Here is a 22,172-nt window from a genome sequence, read left to right on the forward strand (position 1 = left end):
CTGCAAGTGTCCCTCCCTCCACTTCTAGCCCTGCCTCTTGCATTCTCAGACATGAGAAAGTAGAATGTGTGAAATCATGTAATTTGATGGGTAGCCACGAAACCATTTTCAAAATTGCCTTTCTCTCCTAATTCATAAAACATTGTTTTCCAACCAAATTTACATTAGAGCCATTCTTTCTTAGGAGAACTCTGGAATCTTCGTGTCCGGCCCATACATTTCAGCCTCAAGCCTGCTGCACCTAGAACATAGTAAATGGAGCAGATCAGGCTATAGGTATAAAATATTTTCTACCAGAATATAGAAGAAATTGCTTCCTGTAAGTCTAGTGTTCACTATACAGTGAAATCCAAGCTGAGGTCACATGGTGTCAGGATATCCATCCTGGAGATGCTGTTGTGTTATTTAATGTAGCTCTTTGTATCGTGGAACCAGGACTCAGAGAGACTGTGATGAGAATTAGCAGTCCTTACTCTTTCTCCGTGATTGTTGTGTCCACAATGTAAGAAAATGGGTCCACGCTTCCAAGCCATTTGTCTGCTTTACGAGAAACTGCAAGAAACGTATTTGACAATTTCACAGAGACACTAAGGGTTTTCCTAACTATTTGATGCAAAACTTTTTATCAAGACTCTTTGAGGTGCTAGAAATTGTCTGAGAGACTAAGCAGTGGCCAGCAGAAAAGCTGGCTTCCTGCAGAGAGCTTACCACCGTCTCCTAACATCTATACTCGGGAGGGTCTCCTGGTGGATTGAGAGAACTCTTGTCCTAATTCCTAGATAGCCAGTGCCCAGGGGACCGTGGTGATCGCTCCCCTTGCCGCTCTGTGGTGGATGATTACTGCAGAAGTGACAGTGTTTGACTCTGGGTTTGTCCTGAGAACTCTGCTCTTCTTTTGGTCACTTTTGTAGGGGAAAGGGCTCTCACAGCCCTGTAGACAGCCTAGTGTGGGGAGTAGCAGTGACTTCTCCTCCTTCATCAGTACTAAGGAGCAGACCTTCCAGACTCGGTCAAGCCTCCAGACACCGAATCCCTGACATTATGACCACAGCTTGTGACAGACCCTATGCCCAAACTGTCATCTAAGTGAATCCAGCATCCCTTGCTCACAGAACCATGAGCAATAATAATGTCTGTTATTCTTTTACTCCGGTAACTTTTAGGAGAATGTTATATGACATCAGATGATTGATACATACCCCCACACAGAAGCTCCCTGTAGAAAAACAACCCACATGTTGAAAACAGGAAATGAAATGCTAGGTGTCACGGCTTACACCTGTAATCCTGGCGCTCAGGAGGCAGAGGCAGGAGGATCCCTGCAAGTTTGAGGCCAGCCTGGACTATATAATGAGTTCTAGGTCATTCAAAGTTAAAAAACAAAACAAACAAACAAAAAGCCACAAAACACTGGCCATTTCAAATGCAGGTTTTTTTCCCTTTGTTTTTTGTTTTTTGAGACAGGGCATTATGTAGCCTACCAAGCTGACCTCCCCTAAACTCGCTAAGTAGCCAAGAATGACTGAACTCTTGCTGCACACACCTCTAAGTGCTGGGATTATAGGCATGCTCCACCATCGCTGGCCTCAAATCCACAGCTTCTGCTGGAGCCTTCCACACTGTGGGCCATATGTGAGTGGGAAAAAACAAAAGCAAGCGTAACTTTCTAGCACAGGTGAGAGCCCCAGACCAAAAGAAAGTAATCTTCACAATAAAGAAGGCCGCAGCTGTCACTTGGCAGTGGGCATGGCAACAGAAAACACTGTAGGAAGTGCAGCGACCCAGCAAGACTATTTGCTAATAATTTATTTTCATTAAGAAAAGAAAAACATATCCTTGGTAACATGCCAGTTCTCAACAAGCTGATTCATAACAAGTCTTTCTCTGGGAAAAGAGATAATTAAATTGTTCCGAAGTCTTTGCTACCTAACTATAGTAGTCATTATGGCTTTCCACAAATATTCTGGCTCTCTTTTCTTTCTGATGGTCTGATGGATGGTGGATTTTCTTTTTTTTCTTTTGACAGAATCCAAATTGGCTTTGAATCAGAGGATAATTTCCTGTCTCTAACTCCCAGCTAGAATGCTCTGATTAGAGGTGTGTACCACCAGATCCAGGTCATGCAATGCCGGGGCTGGAACACCAGGCCTCACAAATGCTAGACGCTCATTCTACGAAGTGAGCTACTGCCTAGCCTGTGATAATTACGGTTTCCCACTTATTTGAAGGTGGCACCACATCATTTGCCCTGACCGACAAAATACGAGTGGAAACACTGGGGGTCAGAATGTCCCAGTCTTCCCTGCCCTGTGTCAGGGCAGCCAGTCAATGTCTCTGAACTGATTTCTCTGTCAGCCTGGAGCTAGCTCACAGTGACGATGACATGACAGTGTGTAATGAATGGAAATGCAAACGTTACCTGTAACCCCAGCAGAACATTGCCTGGCCTGGTTGAAAGACTAAGAACTGAAACTCACATTGCTCAGTCCTGTTGTGGAATGTGGCCCTCTGGGGGTCACTGTCTCCATCTTCATCAGACCTCCTAGGGTCTTCATCTTCATCATGTAAGCCACGCCTGCTTGCAAGAGCAGGCCTGTTGACTACTAGAGAAGGGGGGGTTTGGGGGGGTCGCTAGGCCCTCACCCCAGATTCCAGCCACTCCTCTCAGGCATTTGTGTGCTGGTCTGTCCTAATTACACGCGAGGTGCTGGAGTATACAGGCTGAGGGAGGATCCTGCAAGGGAGGGAGCTCTGGGCATGCAGCTGTCCTGTGGGACGCCCCTGCCTGCAGCCCTCCTCCATGCTCTGTAAGCACCCCAACAAACTCATTGGTTCCCCGGAGTGAACTTGGATGGAATTGTACTTTGGTTTGTTGTTGGGACCGTATGCCGGGGAGAGGTGTAGATGCTTTCCTAATGTCTTCTTAGAAGGAACTGTCCCAATACCTGTCTCTCCTGAGGCTGGCTGCAGGGCTTTCAGTTGGTTAAGAGTGGCCGTGTGTGAGTGTGGCTGAGAACAAGGTGTCTCCTATAGCTCATTTGTTGGCGTAATAAACTCGAGATTAGGTATTATTAAACTCAGTGTACCTATAAAGATCCTAAGAGAGGAAGTGGTCTTTCCCTGCTCCCAGCTTACTGGCCAGAAGCATAACTGGGACAGGGGCCCAGGCTTTCTGAATATAAAACTCCCTCCAAGTTACTCTACTGCATGGAAGCCACCCATCACCGACTATGAACCCAGGTCATTTCACCCTCTGTGTGTAAGAACTCCTGTGTCTCCTCTTCCTGGCTTAGTCACTTTTGCCTCCTCTTCTCTCTCCTTTTCTATTTTCTCCAAGAAGTAGGCCGAGTGAAACTTTGCCCGTGTTCCTCTGCCTGGAGGTAATTGCTGCTGCTCTCCCACGTAACGGTAGAGAAATAAATAGTTGACATGCAGCCTCTGCAAGGCATGTTCAGCCTCTTGCACACGTTGCCACGCCATGGATCTATTTTAAAAGTGGGAAGCACAAGGCAGAGTCTTTAGACTGTCTTCAGACTTTGTTCACAGCCATCAGTGGGCAGGATTTAAACTGCTGCTGACCTGACCTCCGACTCATTCTGAAAAGGTACTAGACTCGCTGTATCTCAGTCCTTCCTGGGGATGCTCTACAAATGCTGGCTAGTCTGCAAAGGCTCACCCTCGTGAAAGGACAGACCCTCCAAACTCCTCAGAATCAACCCTGAAGTGAGGTCATCTGGAAATTACCATTCAAGCTTTTTGTCTTTTGGTTTGTGTGTAGGAAGTGGTCAATATGTATCCGTTCCTATGCCTCAGTTTTGCCATTGAAAAACTCGTTTTGTGTAATTTTTGTCTTCAAGGCAGTCTCAAACTCTTGGTGGGTCCTTCCGACTGAGTAGTTCTGGTCCATCCACTGGCTATTTCAATGAGTCCTCTAACATGAGAAACCCTTGGCTAAGGGTTTCGTGTACATGTTAATTTATTTTAATTAGTCTTCATTTATTCCTCTTTTATGTTATGTTACAGCTGAAATGAAACTCCTGTATTCCAGTAAAGCTCTGCCCTCAGCAAACCAGAACTGTTGGTCATCCTAGATAACATGTTTCCCCCCAAAAGTGTGTGCACATGCATGTAACAATAGCTAAATATTTAATTTAGTGATGGTAAAGGGAGCGCTATAATACAATTACGGCAAAAAAATGGAATTGAGTAGAATGAGGCAGAGACTCCTTGTCCTTGAAAAAGATCTGACTGAGGGAATGAATGGTGCAGAAGAGACCTGTTTCCACAGGCTTTTCTAGGTGGGGAAAGTCCAACCAGGTCTGAGCCCCAGCCTTCTGGCGTAGATGAGATGTGCACCTGCGAAGGAGAATCGTGCTGTGGGTGGGTGTGACACCTGTATTCCTAGTAGGCGTGGCCTCCAGCAGACATCCAACTGATGCATGAGATTTTTTTCCCTTAAGAAAGTAGAGAGCAGGAGGTCTGTTTCCCCCCCTCTTTCGTCTTTTTTGTACTTCTGGGTCCTTATCGTCCCCGTATCCTGTTGAAAACTGTCTGCAGATCATCTAGGTCTGTGTAAGTTCTGGCTTTACAGACCTTGACTTCGCTCTGACCAAATCTTCCTGTGTCTTCTAAGCTTTCTACGCTGTAAAGTATGAATGAATACCTTATCTGCCTCACTGAGTTAATGCAAAGAATCTATAGAAGAAATGGACTATTAACACCCATTTTTAGCACAACATTTAAGATATGGCTAGTGAATTTTATTTGTCATTGACCCTGGGCCTACCCCGCTCTATTCTTCCGGGAGCAATTTGAAAGTCAGCGGCACTTACTTTGGATTCCTTGACTTTGTTTGACTCAGGCCACTGATTGCCCGTGGTTTGCCGGAAACTATATGAAGCCTCACAAATAAGCTGTGAGTGCCTACAAGACCATCATCTTAGCAGCCTGTGTGCATTTAAAGTGTATTAACTGCTGCCAGGAGATGATCCATGAGATTTTCTTTAACTGAAGGGAGAGTAGTGGAATATTTTACAGAGCCTCTCCTGAAAATGCATATTTTTTTTTTCAGTTTCCTCTAGAAATACGTATCATGAAGCATCAATTCCTCAGGATGTATTTGAAGACAGAATTTTTAAAATAACCATTAAAGGGGTTGGAAATATAGCTCAGTTAGGAGAGTGTCAAAAAGCATACACCAAGACCTGGTTCCATCCTCTGCACCACTAAATGGGGTGTGGTGATGCATGCCTGAAATCTCAGCACTTGAGGTAGAAGCAGGAGGGTCATCCTCAGGGTCATCCTTACCGCGTGAGACCTCACTCAAAACTAAATAAATCTAATAACCATTATAGTTAGCTAATAGGATTGGTGTGGGTCCTGTTAGTGTGCTTAGTGTCCTTATAAAACTAGGGGATTAGTGAGACTATGCGCTGAGGGAAGACCATCTGACACCACAGACAGAAGAAGGAGCTGCTGACACCTGGGCCCAGTAGATTCAGCATCCAGGAGGCTGAGAAAAGCCCGCGGTTTAATCCACCCAGGACTCGGCACTTCCTTGTGGCAGCCCTGGGAGTCTGATCACCTTCCTACTCTTGTCATGGATTTTTTTTTTTTTAATTAAAGCCCCTGGGACTAAATCCCAGCTAAGTTTCTTTAATTCCCTGTTCTTTCTCAAATCCTTTTCGAAAAACCCCCAACAGGGTCACAGTGAGGAGGAAAAGAACGAGCATCTATTGAGACTCTGTACACGGAGCAGTGACTTTTGAGCAGCGATCGTCATGATTTAGTAGTGATTATCTTCACAGATTAGGTAACTGAAGGCCAGAGGTTACACGTTAACTAAAGTAATCAGGCATTCAACAAGTGCTCATTAAGCATCTATTGAGCTCACCAAGGCTGGTGGCACACGTTGTAATTCCAGCTCTTTGCAGGCAGACAGCAAGGTCATTCATTGCAAGTTTGAGGGAGGCCTGGTCTATATAGCAAGTTCTAGGCCAGCCGGCGATTAACAGTGAGACCCTGTCTTAAAACAAACAAAAAAAATACCTTCCCATGTCTAACGGGAAATGACATCATACAGGCCTACACACACATGAGAGAGGTTAGGAGAGGGTTATCCTCAGGGTTTTGTGGGAGCTCTGTGCAAAGGCTCATGTATCTCAAGTCAAACACAGCCTTGGAGGACTGGGCTAAGCTGGGCCCCGAAGAATCACCTGCAGACAGCCAGGCAGGAAGAAGATGTGAGACCCCTTTTTATTTTTCCTTAGGGAATAAGCCTGGAAGTCCCATCTCAGAGGGAGACTTACGCATACTTTTTGACTCCTATTCACCTGTGGTACACATTGCGTTTAGATTATCAAAGCCACATGACTCCTCTCCGCCAGATCGCCGCCATCATGGACACGAGTCGCGTGCAACCCATCAAGCTAGCTAGGGTAACCATAGATTATCAAAGCCCTTTTTCTTTTTTTAATGTATTTTTATTTTTGTGTTTGCCTCAAGTTTTTATGCAAACATATATTGTACATCAAAGTCTTTTTTTCTCATGGCCTTCTGCCACAGAAGCCAGACTGTCACAATATCTGTTCCCATTCTAATGTTGTGAGAGGTACCGAATCTCTCCCTCAGGTCTCCCAGAGCCTTGTTTATTTGTAGGTGAACACATTCCTCACTGGCTCCTTCCTTGCTCTACCTTCCTGGTGACACACAGAAACCGAAACACCAGACACCAGGGCTTGAAGCGTGACGCTGCCGTCACTTTGGAGGATGGCAGCTGCTGTCTGTATTGTGTCCTTGTCTCTCGTCTCTTCTTTTTGTTTTGTCTCTGAGACGGGGTCCTTCTTATGTCGGCCTAGAGCTCACCACGTGGCCCGGATTGGGCTGGAACCTGTGATCTTGTGTCCTAGTCTTCCTGGTCTTGGGCCGACAGATGTGCACCACCATGCCACCTTCCACTCTGTTTCATGCCAGGCTGGTTAGAAGCCTCCAGGCTGTACCACAAGATCAGGCTGAATGAATCATATTTGTAGACTCTATATTTTAGATCACAGAGCCAGCGGCCTTTTGAAGAACCCTCATTTAAACACCTGGGGCCACCCTGTTGATGCTTCTTGTGGAAACAGGTAAAAGGTATTCAAGGTGGCTCTTCCCCAAATCTAAACCCAATAAAAATGACACATGGGAACTTAAAAGGCTGTGGCTGAAGGGGAAAGGGAACAAGACGGAGTCAGGCAGGAGAGCTGAGCCTTTCTGTTAGGCCCAGGAGAGTGGGAGGTACAGCCCCCTGAAGGTTCCTCCTCCCCGCAAAGCTTCACTCCCACAGAGGTGTTTATGAAATGGATTTGCTCAGGGTGTCATGTCTGTGTTCTCCTACCGAGAGAGGCTGCCTTGTCATTTGTAGGAGGAGCTGCCCTTGGAGCATGCTCTGGGTCTTCGTAAACCAAAACTGCACGTTTGCCCGATTACAGAAAATGTTCTCTGAGTCGCACATTCTGATCCTCCTAGCTGAGCTGCCAAGGGGCAGATAAGTCGCCCCTGGGCTCCGTAAGCCCGTCCTGTGTCAGTTGCCTGACCAGTGGAACTGCAGAGATCTCAGGAAGCTACCCTGGTTGCCTGGGCCAGAGCTTCTCTGCCAAACTCACGCCAGGTGGAGCGTGGTGAGCCTGTTTGGACTTGGGAAGCAGAGGCTTTCTGGGTGAGAGAGCTCCACTTAGCTGTACAGTTGGAGCCGGAAAGTTCTTCAGGGGTTGAGGCAGCTGTAGCGAGGGCTCTGTCTCTCTCATGGTCAGTATTTTGCCCTTTTCGCCGTCTCTCTGCCCTTTTCCTGTGATGTGTCTGCTCCTTCATCCTTTTTGACTGGCAGACTAACGAATCCCTTAGTCTGAATCTGGAGAGAGCTAGCGCAAATGGCCTTGCCCTTTCAGTGGAGCCCTCTGCATAAAGCATCTTTATGAGCCATCAGCTGGCCTGCCTCAGACCAGGTGGCCACCTTTGGTCCAGGCCTTGGTTACCTTAGTCACTTGCAGGCATCAGCCCATTGTGACCCCTCTGATCCTGGAGTCTCTGCATTTGGCTCTTCCGATTAGAAGCAGCGATTAAATAACATAGTCCCTGGAACTTATGGTCAGGCCACCGAGTGCCTCATTTGCCTGAACAGTCCGCACTCAGATTTCCTTATCTGTAACAAAGGACTACAGTGTAATTTATCTCATAGGGCTGCCATGAGGCTTCAGTGGAGTAAGAGCACAGGCAAAGGTGCTTTGTAACCTGTTAAATATTATACCAATGATATCGTTATCAGAAGGGATAACCCCTGGAGTCATTTTTATCTATTTGGTTTTGTAGAAAGGTTGCCCGGTCATCTAGGAAGAGAACAATGGTGCGGGACTTGGGGAGGGAATCTCCTGTCCACAGAGAAGGGATAGTCACAGTGACGTGCCGGAGCTCTGTCCTCAGGCTCTCACAATGCCCAAGTACCTGAGGTAGCGTGCATGTGTACGAGTGTGGAATTAGTGACCCAGAATTGAGACCCTGGTTCCATGTTGTCTCTCTCTTCCCTCCTCATGCCTCCACTTTGCTAGTAACCTCTCAAAAAGGTTTTTAAAGACAAAGAGCAAAGGCGTACGGGAAATAAAAAGTGAGCTGAAAGGGGAGAGGTGACGGTGAATGGCGGCCGTAAGGGGATACTGGGCGTGAGTTCCCAGAAGGGCTGGGCTGTTCTGCCCACACAAACGAACTGCTCCGGAATTTTGGCTCAAAGCTAAACATCCTGTATCTGCCAGGAAATGTCATGCTCTTTGTGTGAAAAGTAGCTCTGACCTTGGCCAAAGCTGCAGTTGGGCCCCCTGAACCCCCAGACTCACTGCTTGTGGGAGCCTTGAGGTCAGAGCCTTGATCCACCAAGCAAGTACCAGGTCCCTCCACACTGAGAGGAAAAGGTGCTGTTTTAATGATTCCTTACCCCAAATCCAAATCCTGGCATTTGGGAAGCAGATACAGGAGGATCGAGCGTTCAAGGCTAGCCTCTGCTGCACAGCTGAGTTTGAACTGTGTTCAAAGTGGAAGACCATGGAAGCCGGTCTTGAAAAACCCCAACAAAGAGACAAAACAGCAAACCAGGGTCTCTTTTGAATAGGCTCAAGGTGCTCACCTTCAGGGTGAACTATGAGCATTCGTCGTAATTTATTCATAGAGGCGCATGTTCAGAAGTACACAGAAAGCTGGGGTGTCTTGGTCCAGTGCCAACTGCCTACTACATTCTGACGGCTGAGATGGGCCAGTGTGGTGCCGCCTGGGATGGGAGGGCTAAACAAGGGCAGGACAAGTAGAAACAGACTTTGGACATCTCCTTTCAAGAGGGGTACCGGAAGGCCGAGGGCGGGGAGGAGGGAAGTGGGGAAGGGGACGAATTTCCCTCCCTGTGCTAGGCTAATTTCCTCGTTGGCGTTGGCAGCTAGGACTGCTGGGGGTCCTGCCTTTCTTCTCCAAGGGTTTTTAGTTCTCTGTTAATGAGAGCATTGGAGAAATTGCCATGGTAATTATAGTGTCTAGACTTGGGAGCTACGGAAGGCAGTAAGAGAATATTTAATTGCAGAGCTAAGAAGGCATGAGAAGATGACAAGGTATTGAATCTTCCTTGAGAACAATGCTATACTGAGCAGTGCTTCTTGGAATTGTCCCGACACTTGTCTGTTATGTAAAGGGGAGTCTGCGGTGTTTTGTCTGAGCATTCAGGATTGTCGAAGTCCTGGTTTCTTCTGGTGTGTGACTTAGCGACAGAATGGAATGTGCTGCCAGCTAAGCTACCTTCCCAGTTCCTGTTCTGTTTTCAGTGCTAAAGACTGGATCTGGGGCCTTTTGCATCCATTCCGTCACTAAGTCACATTCCATTCCCGAATGTTAGGTAGCATTCTACCAGTGGAGCCACATACCCAGCTAAAATGCTCTCAATCTTGCCCAGATTAAGAAGATGCCGTCTGGGTCTTTTGGAGAGGTGTGAAAAGTGAATAGGGAAGGAACCTTTCCATCTCGCCTAATTTGGTCACCATATTTCCTGTTCTTCAGTGAAATCACATCCTTTTAAAACGCTGGCTAGTGGGAGAATGAAGCAGGATGATTTCGTCTCCCAGGTATCCTTGCCTCCAGGCAGTCAGTCGGGTAGAAGCCCTCTCCACCAGCAGCAGCACTTCCCCACTTGCAGAGGACAAAATGGCTGATGCTCACGATGCTGACTGGTGTGTGTCAGGCCACACCCTTCCTGTTCCTTTTGCTTTTTCCAAATCTAAGTATTACAGATGTTTCTGCTGCCTATGCAAATCTCCTTGTGGTAAAGAGCAACAACTGAAGAATGGCATGTGAAAAAAATCCTTACCTTATAGTCAACCTCCCAATTAAGCATTCTACAGATGAGTATAGATAACCCCTTGTGAAATTCAATGTATATAAAGCATATGTATGTATGTTATATATTTATATAAGATGGAGTCATGAAAATAGGTAACGTTAAATGGACTGTTGAATGACTGCCTTGTTATTTAAAACGTTGTAAACATATCAAAAATGGGGAAATACCTCAACCTCTTTAAATATAGTGTTCTGCTGTGTAAATTCATAATCGTTGACTCCACTAAGCAGTTGTTACTCTCTGCTCTTTGTTATTATAGTCAGTTCTATAGTGACATCTTATCACTTCCATGACTTTATTTTTAAAAGATAAATTATTTTTTAAATCATCATTATTGAAAACATATTCTATATACAACAAACTGAAACCATAAAATATATGCAGCATGACTTTTTGATAACTGCATCCAGCCACATAACCTCCACTTCAATCAAGCTATAGAAAGTTTCAGTCACCTCAGCAAGTCTCCAAAAGCTTTCCTGCTCAGTTTGCTTTCTTCTACACCCTGGGACCACTTGCCCAGGCATGGCACTATCCACAGTGGGCTGGGCCTCCCACATTAATCGATAATCAAGAAAATGCCCCCCAGACTTGCCTATGGGCCAGTCTAATGGACACATTTTCCCAATTGATGTTCCCTGTTACCAGATGACCCTGGCTTGTGTCAAATTGACCAAAAACAAAAAACAAAAACAAAACAAAACAACAAAACCCTAACCAGCATGATAAGCAAATACCAAATTGTTTTTCATAGTGGTTGTATCATTTTACATTCCCATCATTCATGTGGAGAGTTTCACATGGTCTCTGTATCTAATTTCAGTCATCTACTGGATCCTAGTAATTTGTTAGTATAGCTTTAATTTGTATCTCCGTGACTAATGATGCTAAACATCTTTCACAAGTTTTTGATCATTGCCCTAGCTTATGGGCCTGTCCAATTGTGTTGCTGTGATGGTTTGAATGAGAATGGGCCCCCTTATGAGCTCGTATGTTCCCCAGTTGGTGAACTGTTTGGGAAGGATTAGGAGGTGTGGCCTTGCTGGAGGGGGTGTGTCACTGGGGTTGGGTTTTGAGGTTTCACAAGCCCATGCCAGGCCCAGGCGTTCTCTTTCTTCCTGCTGCCTTCAGATTACGGTGTAAAGCTCTCAGCTACTGCTCCAGTGTCATGCCTGTCATGGTCATGGACTCACCCTCTGAAATTGTAAGCAAGCCCACAATTAAATGCTTTCTTTTATAAGGGTTGCCTTGGTCATGGTGTCTCTTCATGGCAATAGAACAGTAATAAAAGACAGTTATCAAATTAGAGAATTAAGCTGCTCTTCATAAATTTCAAATATGAGTAATTTGACAGATGTATTCATTGCAAATATTTTATCCCAGTCTATGGATTGCCTTTCTACTTATTGATTTATTTTTGTACTTGTAGGTATGTGCACATGTATAGATGCATGTATGTGTGTGTGTGTGTTTGTAGGCTAGAGGTTTACATTTGGGCATTTTGCTTAACTGCTGTTGGATTTATTTTTTTTGCAACAGGGTCTCTCACTGAACCTGGCGCTCAAAGTTCAGCTAGGCTGGCTAGCTGGCCAGCAAGCACCAGGGATCTTCCTGACTCTGCCTGCCCAACTTGTGGGTTATAGGCTCACACTATTGTCCCTGGCTTTCACGTGGGTGCTGGGGATCAAATTCAGGAGCTCATGTTTGTACAACAAATATTTTATTTACTGAGTCATCTCCCCCACCCTTGGCCCCTTTTTATTTTTAAAATGTCTCTTCCAAAGAGCAAAGGCTTGTGGTCTTGATAAAGCCCATGAATTATTTTTTGACAGAGGGAGGAAGAGTGGTTAGTCTAGCTTTAGTGAAGAGAGCATACGGAATTCCAATCCCCTGAAAATTGTCAGACTCATGCTGGAGTGTCCTATTAGTTAAAGGAACCTTTCCTGTTGCCTTCGGTAATAGAATTTGCTGTATTTCCGTGTCCTCAAGAAGTGACTCTGAAACTTAAGTGCTATCTTAAATTTTAACTTTTAAAATATTATTTTTAGATGCTTATTTTGTCTACATATGAATATTTTCCCTTGAGTGTTTGTGTGTGACTCAAAAGATGTCAGACTCCCTGGAATGGATGGTTGTGAGCCACCATGTGGGTGCTGGGAACCAAACTTTGGTCCTCTGGAATGCAGTAACAAGGGCTCTGAACTTCACAGTCAACTGTCCAGCCCTAAGTCTTAATTTTAAAATGTGCCTTAATTGGGAAATCTAGGGAAAAGGGAACAACACATCAGATCTCTACTGTCTATTTATATAGGATTATTCTTTCTCATCCTCCTCCTGTTCTTCCTTTGGTTTTTCCAGACAGGGTTTCTCTGTGTGCTGATTGTCCTGGAGCTTGCTCTGTAGACCAAGTTTTCCTCTAACTGGGACATCTTCCTGTCTCTGCCCTCTGGAGTGCTGGGATTGAAGGTGCGCACCACCACACCTGACTGGATTTTTTTCTTAATGTGTAATCTACAGAAGTCTGTCTAAAATGCAAATATAATTCTCACGGAAAGAACACACTCAAGTGTGTGTATGTGAACACCGACATACATGTAAAACCCCTGTAAACACTGATGTCAAGAAGCCAAGAAGGGAAAAAACATAAGCTGTCAAAAGTCAGAATAATGATGATGGGAGTATCAATCCAGTTCTTACCGGCTCTGAGAAGAGAGCAGCAGGGTGCCACGGTAGCAAAGGTTCTCCAGGGTTTGTCTCATCACACTCCGCCATCCAGGCACTCAGGGGGGCGCTGGAGCTGTGGTCCATGTGGGCCTGACGATGAGTCAGGCGTCAGGCACTGGCCACATGACACTAGTTTTGCAAGCATATAAAATGGAAGAGTCACAGGGTCACAGAAACCTCCATCTAGATTTCAAGGGAAGGCCTGGGAGGCCAGGAGAAGTGAAAGCTCTCATGAGTGACTCCTCTCTAGAAGGTCAATACTTGGACATGGGAGAGTGAAACAAGTCACAACAGAGACTCTGGGAAGGGACCGATGTGAAAATGTGGGGCATCTGCTGAAGAAAGCCACAGGATGAAGAGAGCCAGCCCAAGCCAAGGCCACAGAGATGGGGCTGCCCAAGCTCTTTGGAGCTTATACCCCATCACATCAAGCTCTGGGTGCCAGGGTCAGAGCTGCAGGATTTAGTAGCATGTTTTCCTTGCTGGATTGTGGTCTTGCTTTGACTCCATCCCTCATTTCTAGCCTTCATCCTCCCTTTGGGGAATGGTACTGCTTCTCTTGTGCCATTGTATTTTGGAAGTACGCAATTTGTTTTTTGACTTTTTTTTTTTTTTTTTTTTTTTTTTTTGGTTTTTCGAGACAGGGTTTCTCTGTGTAGCTTTGCGCCTGTCCTGGAACTCACTTGGTAGCCCAGGCTGGCCTCGAACTCACAGAGATCCGCCTGGCTCTGCCTCCCGAGTGCTGGGATTAAAGGCGTGTGCCACCACCGCCCGGCCTATTTTTTGACTTTTACAGAAGCCAACAGTTCAGAGTTTGCCTTGAATCTCAGATAAGGCTTTGGTCTTGGACCTTTCATGGGTTGGTAGAGCTGTCAAGACTATGAGGACTCCTGGAAGTGGACTAATATGCTTGCACTGTGAGATCTGTGAGGTAGGCATGCGCCTTTGGGGGCCAGTGCAGGATGTTTCAGTTTGGATTTGTAATGTCCCCCCCAGGCTTGCGTGTTGAAGACTTGTTCCCTAGCTGGTGCTATTGGGAGCTGTTGGGAATGTTAGGAGGAAGCACCAAGGGTATGCCTTTGAAGGGTATGCCTTGTCTTCCTTCCTCTGCTTTCCAGAACCCAAATAGTGAGCAGTTTTGCTCTGCCATGTGCTCCCTGCTGTGATGCTCTGCTCACCACTGGCCCAGAAATTACAGAGTTTAATGATCATGGACCTGAAATCAAGAACCCCAGGCTGAAGGACAAACACGCCCAGTGCCTCAGGAAGAGGAGGAGGAGGAGGAGGAGGAGGACATACAGGTGCTGATGTTCCCTCAAGCCCACTGTGCCATGGAGCCGATGGAGGTGTTTACATACGGGCTGGGAGAGACGCTGAGGGTATTTATGTGATACACTTCCTGACTGTCTGAAAGACAATGAATACCTACTACACGGTCATGGACCACTTATGCCCTCCTTTTGGACTTGCTTTAAGAGCACCATCTGCATCCATACAGAAATTGGCAACATCTAGACCAGTAGTTCTCAACCTGTGGGTCGAAATCCCCCTGGGGTCACATATCGGATATCCTGTATATCAGATATTTGTACTGTTATCCCTAATAGTGGAAAAATTAAAGTTATGAAATAGCAACAAAATAATTTATGGTTGGGGTCACCACAGCGTGAGGAACTCTCTTAAAGGGTCACAGCATTAGGAAGGTTGAGAACCACTGCTCTAGACCCGTCTGCTTGGTTTCATGCTGTTTCTCTTTTTGGGAATCTTGACCATGCTCAGACCAAATATGTACTTCATGGCTCCCCTACAGGAAAAAGTGATTTGGGGGATGTTAATTTTGGGTGTTGTGCTCTGTCTCAGCTTCTCCTGGCTCTTTCATACCATCCACTCTCACTTAGACTCTCTCGGACTCTTTCTAAACTGGACTATTCCAGGATCGCTCTGCTGGTTATGGGGAGCTTTGCCCCGACTCTGTTACTCTTTCTGCTGCTCCCCCACAGCCGCAACTCATCGACCTCTCCCTCATCTTGTCCTGGGCATTTCTGACATCACTGTGGCACAGTGGGATCAGTTTGCACTCCTAAGTACCGGCAGAAAAGAGCAGGAGTGTTCCTGGGACTCGGCTTGAGTGGTGGTGTGCCCATCATGTAGTCTGCTAGCGCCAAGGCTTTGTCAAAGCCACCGCAGTGGGCCAGATGGGCTAGTTCTTCCTCATCTAGCTGTGGCATACAGCACCAGAGCTGGCCTTTATGCCGCTCGGATTCCTGAGTGCTTCTTTCCTGGAAAATATGACGTGTGGTTCCAGTCTCATTGGGTTTTCCACATCCTGGTGGTGCCATCAGCTTTCATCCACTTCTGTGGGGTCTCTAACCTTCAGGAATTCCATTGTGTCTTAGAAGGTGGTTGTCCAACTTCCCTCTCTAAGCCCTCCCATTGGAGGGGTGGAAGAGGAGCTTCCCACTAGCTTTTAAAAAGCAAGAGTCTGAGATCTCTGTTTCTAGAAGAAACCTCTTAGAGTATTAAGTACCAGTCAGCTTCCGCTCACCGTCACAGCCACCTGGCAATAAAGGTCCCATTTTCACTCCCTGGCTGGGGAGCCATCCCCGCTGGACTGTGAATTTCACTCCCTGGCTGGGGAGCCATCCCTGCCAGACTGTGAAGCTCATGCTGCAATCTCACCCATTCCTCTAGCCATTTTGGGGGGGGAAATTCTGAACTGTGATTCTTCTGAAATTACGTTTTGCTTTTTCTTAAAGAAACGAGCCCTTCCTGCCGCTCTATGTTGTAACCTGGCTGATAACAGGCGTCCATTTTTATAGCCCATTTTAAAAAACAACTAAAACCTGCCCCTGTCTTTCTAGGGCCTAGATCTGCTTATACGGTAAGACAAACAAAGGTACTGCCTGACACAGCCCAACTAATCATGGAATTCTGTTCTGGCTTCAAGTAACTTCAGTTTAACAACTTTTTTGTCTTGACAGAGTAGTGTAAAATTAAAATGGGGAAGACATTTAATATTTAACACCAAGATTTAAAAGAAACCTGTGTCACCTTTAGTGGCATATGCCTTTAGTCCCAACATTCAGGAGGCAGAGGCAGGCCTATCTATGTAAGTTCAAGGCCAGCCTGGTCTACAAAGAGAGTTCCAGGACAGCCAGGGCTACACAGAGAAACCCTGTCACAAATACAGAGAGAGAGAGAGAGAGAGAGAGAGAGAGAGAGAGAGAGAGAGAGAGAGAGAGAGAGAGAGAGAGAGAGAGAGAGAGAGAGAGCTGCTATTATTGCTATGGGCCTTGATGCAAAGACTATTATGATAATAAAGTACAGACAAAAATATCTTTAAAAAAAACCAGAAACAACAAAAATTGGTGTAGGTTGGCACTAGGTTTTATCCTGGACCACCTAGCCTGACCCTCTCCTGGGCAGAACGTGCCTCTGAGCAAGCCAGCAAACTGCCCAGACTTCATCAAACAACCCACATTAAAACCTGGTGTTTTGTTGAAGCAGGAACTCCACTTCTGAAATCATGAAAGAGGTAATCTTCTTAGGACTTTGATTTGTAGGAAAGCCATTAAAAATAACTTCTTTTATTTTCCTCAGATTAAAGGTTAGAGATTTCAGTCGCAAAAGAGTAACCGGCTAAAAGATGCATCAGATTGTCTTTGGTTGAGAAATAGTCTCAAGAAACGCAAATCCTTTGTGTGTTTCCTGGGCTTAGCATTTACACAACACATTTCAAGTTTAAAAGCCCTTTACTATCATTACTAATCACCTCCCAAGGGCTTCAGGGCAGCTAGAGGGAATACTGGAACAAGGCCAGCATTCAGAGCTGTTAGAGGCACACGTGTCTGTACCCGCCTTGACGCCTAGGCTTCTTACGGTTTCCCAGCACTAACCCGCTGGGTTTAATCACCTGTGCCTACTCAGTCTCTAGAAGGTTTTCTTTTTCCAGACTTGACATTTTCTCAAGCACAAGTTACCGAAACACAAAATAGCATTTCTTTCAGCTATCTTGCCAGTGATTAAGCACTGGTGACAGTTTTCGGTTTATCATCAAGACAGAACCTTTGGGGAACCAATGAGTATTGACACTTCTAAAAATGCACTAGATGGATGCAGAATAGAACCCGCGGTCAACAACATAGATTTAAATAGCCAAGAGTCCCCTTCCATTGTATTTTCAGAGTCAGGGTACTTGATAGGATAAAACTTTTTCTAAATACAGGTGTAAGTAAATGTATCTTGTGTCAATCTATGTGTAGTCTATCTTAGAGAATGTACAGTAAGTGTGCACATGCATATGAGAGTCAGCACGAAAGTGACCATTTTCCCTATCTTATTCTGTTTTACGCTTCCAAAGTCTTTGTTAACAAAGTCATTGTCAAATTCCACGCGCAGTTTTGTATCTTGAACTTCAAATTTGTCACTTTAATATAGTTCACACTGTTGCATGTTTTTTTAAAATGAGCTCTAAAAATAACATCTGACGAAATGAGGCAAATTGGGACATTTATGTCTATGACCGCACTCAAAGAGAAAGGCCTGTGGGTGGAGAACACTGCTCCACTGAACCAGTCTCTGCCTTGGTGGGTTCCTTTCACTTTCCTCTGATTTGAGGGTACTGGTGCACCAAAGCACGCCGCACACCTTCACTCCATTTGGTGTGTGGTGCCCTCTGCTGGCCATTCTAGGATGGTGCCCCTTTCTCTTCCTTGTAGGAAAGTTCTTTACATTTAGGCATTTTGTGTCTGTACTTACATTTCTAAGTGTGGCCTTAGTGCATAATGAGGGATATATGATAAAGGCCTGGTCCTGGGTCCTTTTTTATTTACTCAACAAACACATTAAACAGTGTCTCAAGGTACCAAATACGCTGCTATGGAACTGGTGGCAACAAGGAGCAATCTTCACTTTCAAGGGTCTTAGTAGTAGAGCCAGAACAAGGGGATGACCTCTTCAACAAGACTTAGATATTACAGCAAATAAACCAATTCATTGGAGAGTCTCGCCCATTCTTTTTAATTTTTAAAAATTTATTTATTTGTGTGTGTGTGTGTGTGTGTGTGTGTGTGTGTGTGTGTGTGTATGTGTCTAGTGTATGTGCCCTTGTGTGTGTACAAACATATGTGTGTGGAGACACCAGAAGAGGACATTCAGATCCCTCAGAGCTTTTGTGGTTTGCCCAGATTTTTATGTGGGCGCTGGGATCTGAACTCTGGTCTTCACAAGTGTACAGCAAGAACTCTCAATGGCAAAATCGTATCTCCAGCCCTGGGCCTTGTCTGTTCTTACAACACTGGAGTTGACAGATGTCACAGCTAATTGGCTCCCAGTTTGCCGGGTAGAAGCTACGATGGACCGTCACATATTAGGAAGACAAAATGAGGATAGCCTCAAAAAAAAAAAAAAGGTACCTTGGGAACTTCTCCCATTGTGGTGGTTTGAAAGAAAATGGCCTCCAAAGAGAGTGGCACTATTAGGAGATGTGACCTTGTTGAAGTTGGTTGGTCTTGTTGGAGGAAGTGTCTCACTGTGTGTGGGGGGGTAGGCTTTGAGGTCTCATATATGCTCAAGATACTGCCCAGTGTCTCAGAATACTTCCGGTTGCCTGCAAAATGTAGGACTCTCAGCTACTTCTCCAGCACCATATCTGCCTGCATGCTGCCATGTCGCATCATGATGATAATGGACTAAACCTCTGAACTATAAGCTGCCACCCCAATTAAATATTTTTCCTTTATAAGAGTTGCCATGTCATGGTGTCTCTTCACAGAAATAGAAACCCTAATTAAGACAGAAGTTGGGGGGCTGGAGAGATGGCTCAGTGGTTAAGGGCACTGACTGCTCTCCCAGAGGACCTGGGTTCAAGTCCCAGCACCCACATGGCAGCTCACAACTGTCTGTAACTCCAAGATCTGACACTCTCACATGGTCTATATACATGCAGCAAAACACCAATGCAAAAAAAAAAAAAAAGACAGAAGTTGGTACCAGGGACTGGGATATTGCTGTGATAGGCCTGACCATGTTTTTGTTTGGAGGAATTTGGACTTTGGGAGTTTGGGTTAGGGAAGCAGTGAACTACTTTAAGCACTGCTTAATGGTCCACACCAGTAGGAGCATGGAAAACAGTGGTGCTGAGGGTGATTTGAACTTGAGCTGGCTCAAGAGGTTTCAGAGGAGAAGAATTTTAGTGTGTTGCATAGAAATCATTCTTGTAATATTTTGATGAAGAATGTGGCTGCTTTTTGCCCTTGTCTGAAAAGTTTGTTTGAAGTGAAAGTGAAGACATTTGGAAGAGGAAATCTCAAAACAGCCTAGTATAGACTCTATTGTGTGGTTACTAGGGTTAACTCTAATGAAGATATATAATGAAAAGGAGCAAGCTGAGCAAGGAAAAATATTTGAGGAGAAAAGGAGCACCAGAAAGTGGGATGGAGCTAAGTCCAGTGTTCAAGGAGAGAAACAGATTAAGAAGTGGAATAAAGGGAGTGGTGACCTCAGGGCAAGACCCCACCCAGCTAAGTTTCCAACTTGTGAAAAGGAATTAAAGAAAAGCTTAGAGCTAGGTGTGGTGGTGCATGACTTTAATCCCAGCACTGGGGAGGAAGAGGCTGGTGGATTTCTGAGTTTGAGTATAACCTGGTCTACAGAACAAGTTCAAGGACAGCCAAGTTTAGGCAGTGAAGGAAGACAGAAAACTGGTAAAGATGTAGTTAAGTGAGGGAGGCATGTTTCAGCCCTAACAAGCAGCAGAACTTGTCACCTTCGGCCATGTGGTTCTGGACTTAAGGACAGAAGAAAAGGGCTATAGAATTTGCCTCTTCGACTAAGGAAAGCCACTGAGGTCGGGCATATGTCAGGAGTGTCCCTGAATGGAAGCCTGGTGAGGCCATTGCATAAAGTTATGAAGTTACAGCCTGGATTACCTTGGAGAACCCGAGATGTTGGAGATGCCAGAGCCATGGGATACCTGCTGAGAAAAGCTTCTAACAGGGAGTGGAATCAGCCCAAGAGAAAGAAGTGTGTTGCAGTCAACAAAGCTGAAAGGAGTTGGAGATCCGAAGACTGTTTTGACATAAGACATGGAGATCCTGAGTTTGGAGTTTGCCCAGCTGGTTTTCCATCTTGCTTTCAGTATTTCCTCACTATGCTCCCTTCCCTACATTTTAGAATGGTAATATATATCCTGTACCATTATATGTTGGAAGCATGTGATCTGCTTTTTGATTTTGATTTTACAGGGGATTACAGTTAAGAGATGGAATGAATCTCAGAAGAGACTTTGAATTTTGGACTTTAAAACATTGTCGAGACTGTGATAGACTATGGGGACTTCTGAAGTTGGACTGAATGCATTTTTGCATTATGATTTGACTACAAGCTTTTGGGGGGCCAGGGAGTGGAATGTGGTGTTTTGAAAGAAAATGGTCCCCAAAGGGAGTGGCACTATTAGGAGCTGTGACCTTGTTGGAGTAGGTGTGGTCTTGTTGGAGGAAGTGTGCCACTGTGGGGGCAGGCTTTGAGGTCTCATATATGCTCAAGATACCACCCAGTGTCTCAGACTACTTCTTCAGCACCATTTCTGCCTGCCTGCTGCCATGTTCTACCATGATAATGCTGAACCTCTGAACTATAAGCTATCACCTCAATTAAGTGTTTTCCTTTATAAGATGTGGTCACAATGTCTCTTCACAGCAATAGAAACTCTAGTCAAGACACCTACTCTTTGGGGTTTTTCTTACTTGACCTTAATAAATCTATGTTTACTTTGCTAAAATAAAAAAGAGGAAAAATGGTTGGATAATACAGTTTTAGCTGATCCCTTAGAGAAGAACAAAACTTGTTTCCCAGGAAAGTACAGCATATGCAATATGTGTCCAAGGAAGCAGTCTTAACTTGAAGCCATCTTTGCTGTGCACGTTTCCAAGGGAAACCAATATTCCTACCCAGCTGCAGTGACTAACTGGGGTTACTAGTGATGGCCTAGTAACTGTAAAGATGCAATAGTGGCACTCATATCTTGGCAGCAACCAACGTCTGTCTAATTGGAGTCTTTAGACCAATTAGGCAACTCACTAAGATGGAAATCACGGCTGGTATGGGAAACCTAGCCAACCACCTGAGGTAATGGATCTTAGAGAAGAACATATTACCACCACCATTTCACTATTTTAAACTAGCATAATTCCTAACTGCATTCTACTTATCTTTCTTTATAACCATAGATAGATGTCGTCCTCACACTATATCAAAGATATTTATCTTTGCAAGTGGAGACCATACAGAAAAGCACAACTGGTCAAATGCAGAGAGCAAGTGATTGTGGGATTTCTAACTTCACTGATACATCTGTAACATAATTCCTGTGCCTTAATAAAGCTCGGGGAGCATTTCGGAAGGTGAGGGGCTGGAAAGATTGTAAGAGCCAGAGGACCAGGAAAGCTGCTGTGGGATTGTGTTTTCTAGGAGTGACAGGGAAGTGTCACCCATGATATCTTAATAAGATGGCTGTCTAAACAAGACCTGAAGAAGTAGAACACCAATAGATGTGTCAGCATGGAAGGAGGAAATCTTACAGGGCCTGTCCACAGACGGGGAACAACAGGCAATGGAGGAATGCTGAGAGCGAGAGAAATAGTCTTCCCCAGGGGAAGAGGTCATGATATTGGGAGGGAGCAAGGAGGAGTACATGGCAGTGGCTGGAAAGAGAAAAGGGAATGGGAAAAATGATGTGTGTGTGTGTATATATATATATATATATATATATATATATATATATATACATATGTATATATATGATTTACTTAAATATATATAAAAGATTTATTTATTTTATGTATATGAGTGCTCTATCTATATGGACAACTTTATGCCAGAAGAGGGCATCAGATACCACTAGAGATGGTTGCGAGCCACCATGTGGTTGATGGGAATTGAATTCAGGTCCTCTGGAATAACAGGCAGTGCTCTTAACTGCTAAGTCATCTCTCCAGCCCCAATGTAATTACATTTTAATAAAAGAAATTTATTTAAAAGTTCC

At 45.0% G+C, this 22,172-nt stretch overlaps 1 pseudogene; it reads left to right on the forward strand.

Annotated features, from left to right (window-relative positions):
• The first annotated feature begins 6,368 nt into the window (after positions 1-6,368).
• Positions 6,369-21,877, forward strand: LOC128108815 (adiponectin receptor protein 1-like; annotated as a pseudogene).
• The last annotated feature ends 295 nt before the right edge of the window (positions 21,878-22,172 follow it).

The sequence above is a fragment of the Peromyscus californicus genome, unplaced genomic scaffold (assembly GCF_007827085.1).
Source record: "Peromyscus californicus insignis strain IS unplaced genomic scaffold, ASM782708v3 Scaffold_13__1_contigs__length_99412109, whole genome shotgun sequence".
Lineage (NCBI taxonomy): Eukaryota > Metazoa > Chordata > Mammalia > Rodentia > Cricetidae > Peromyscus > Peromyscus californicus.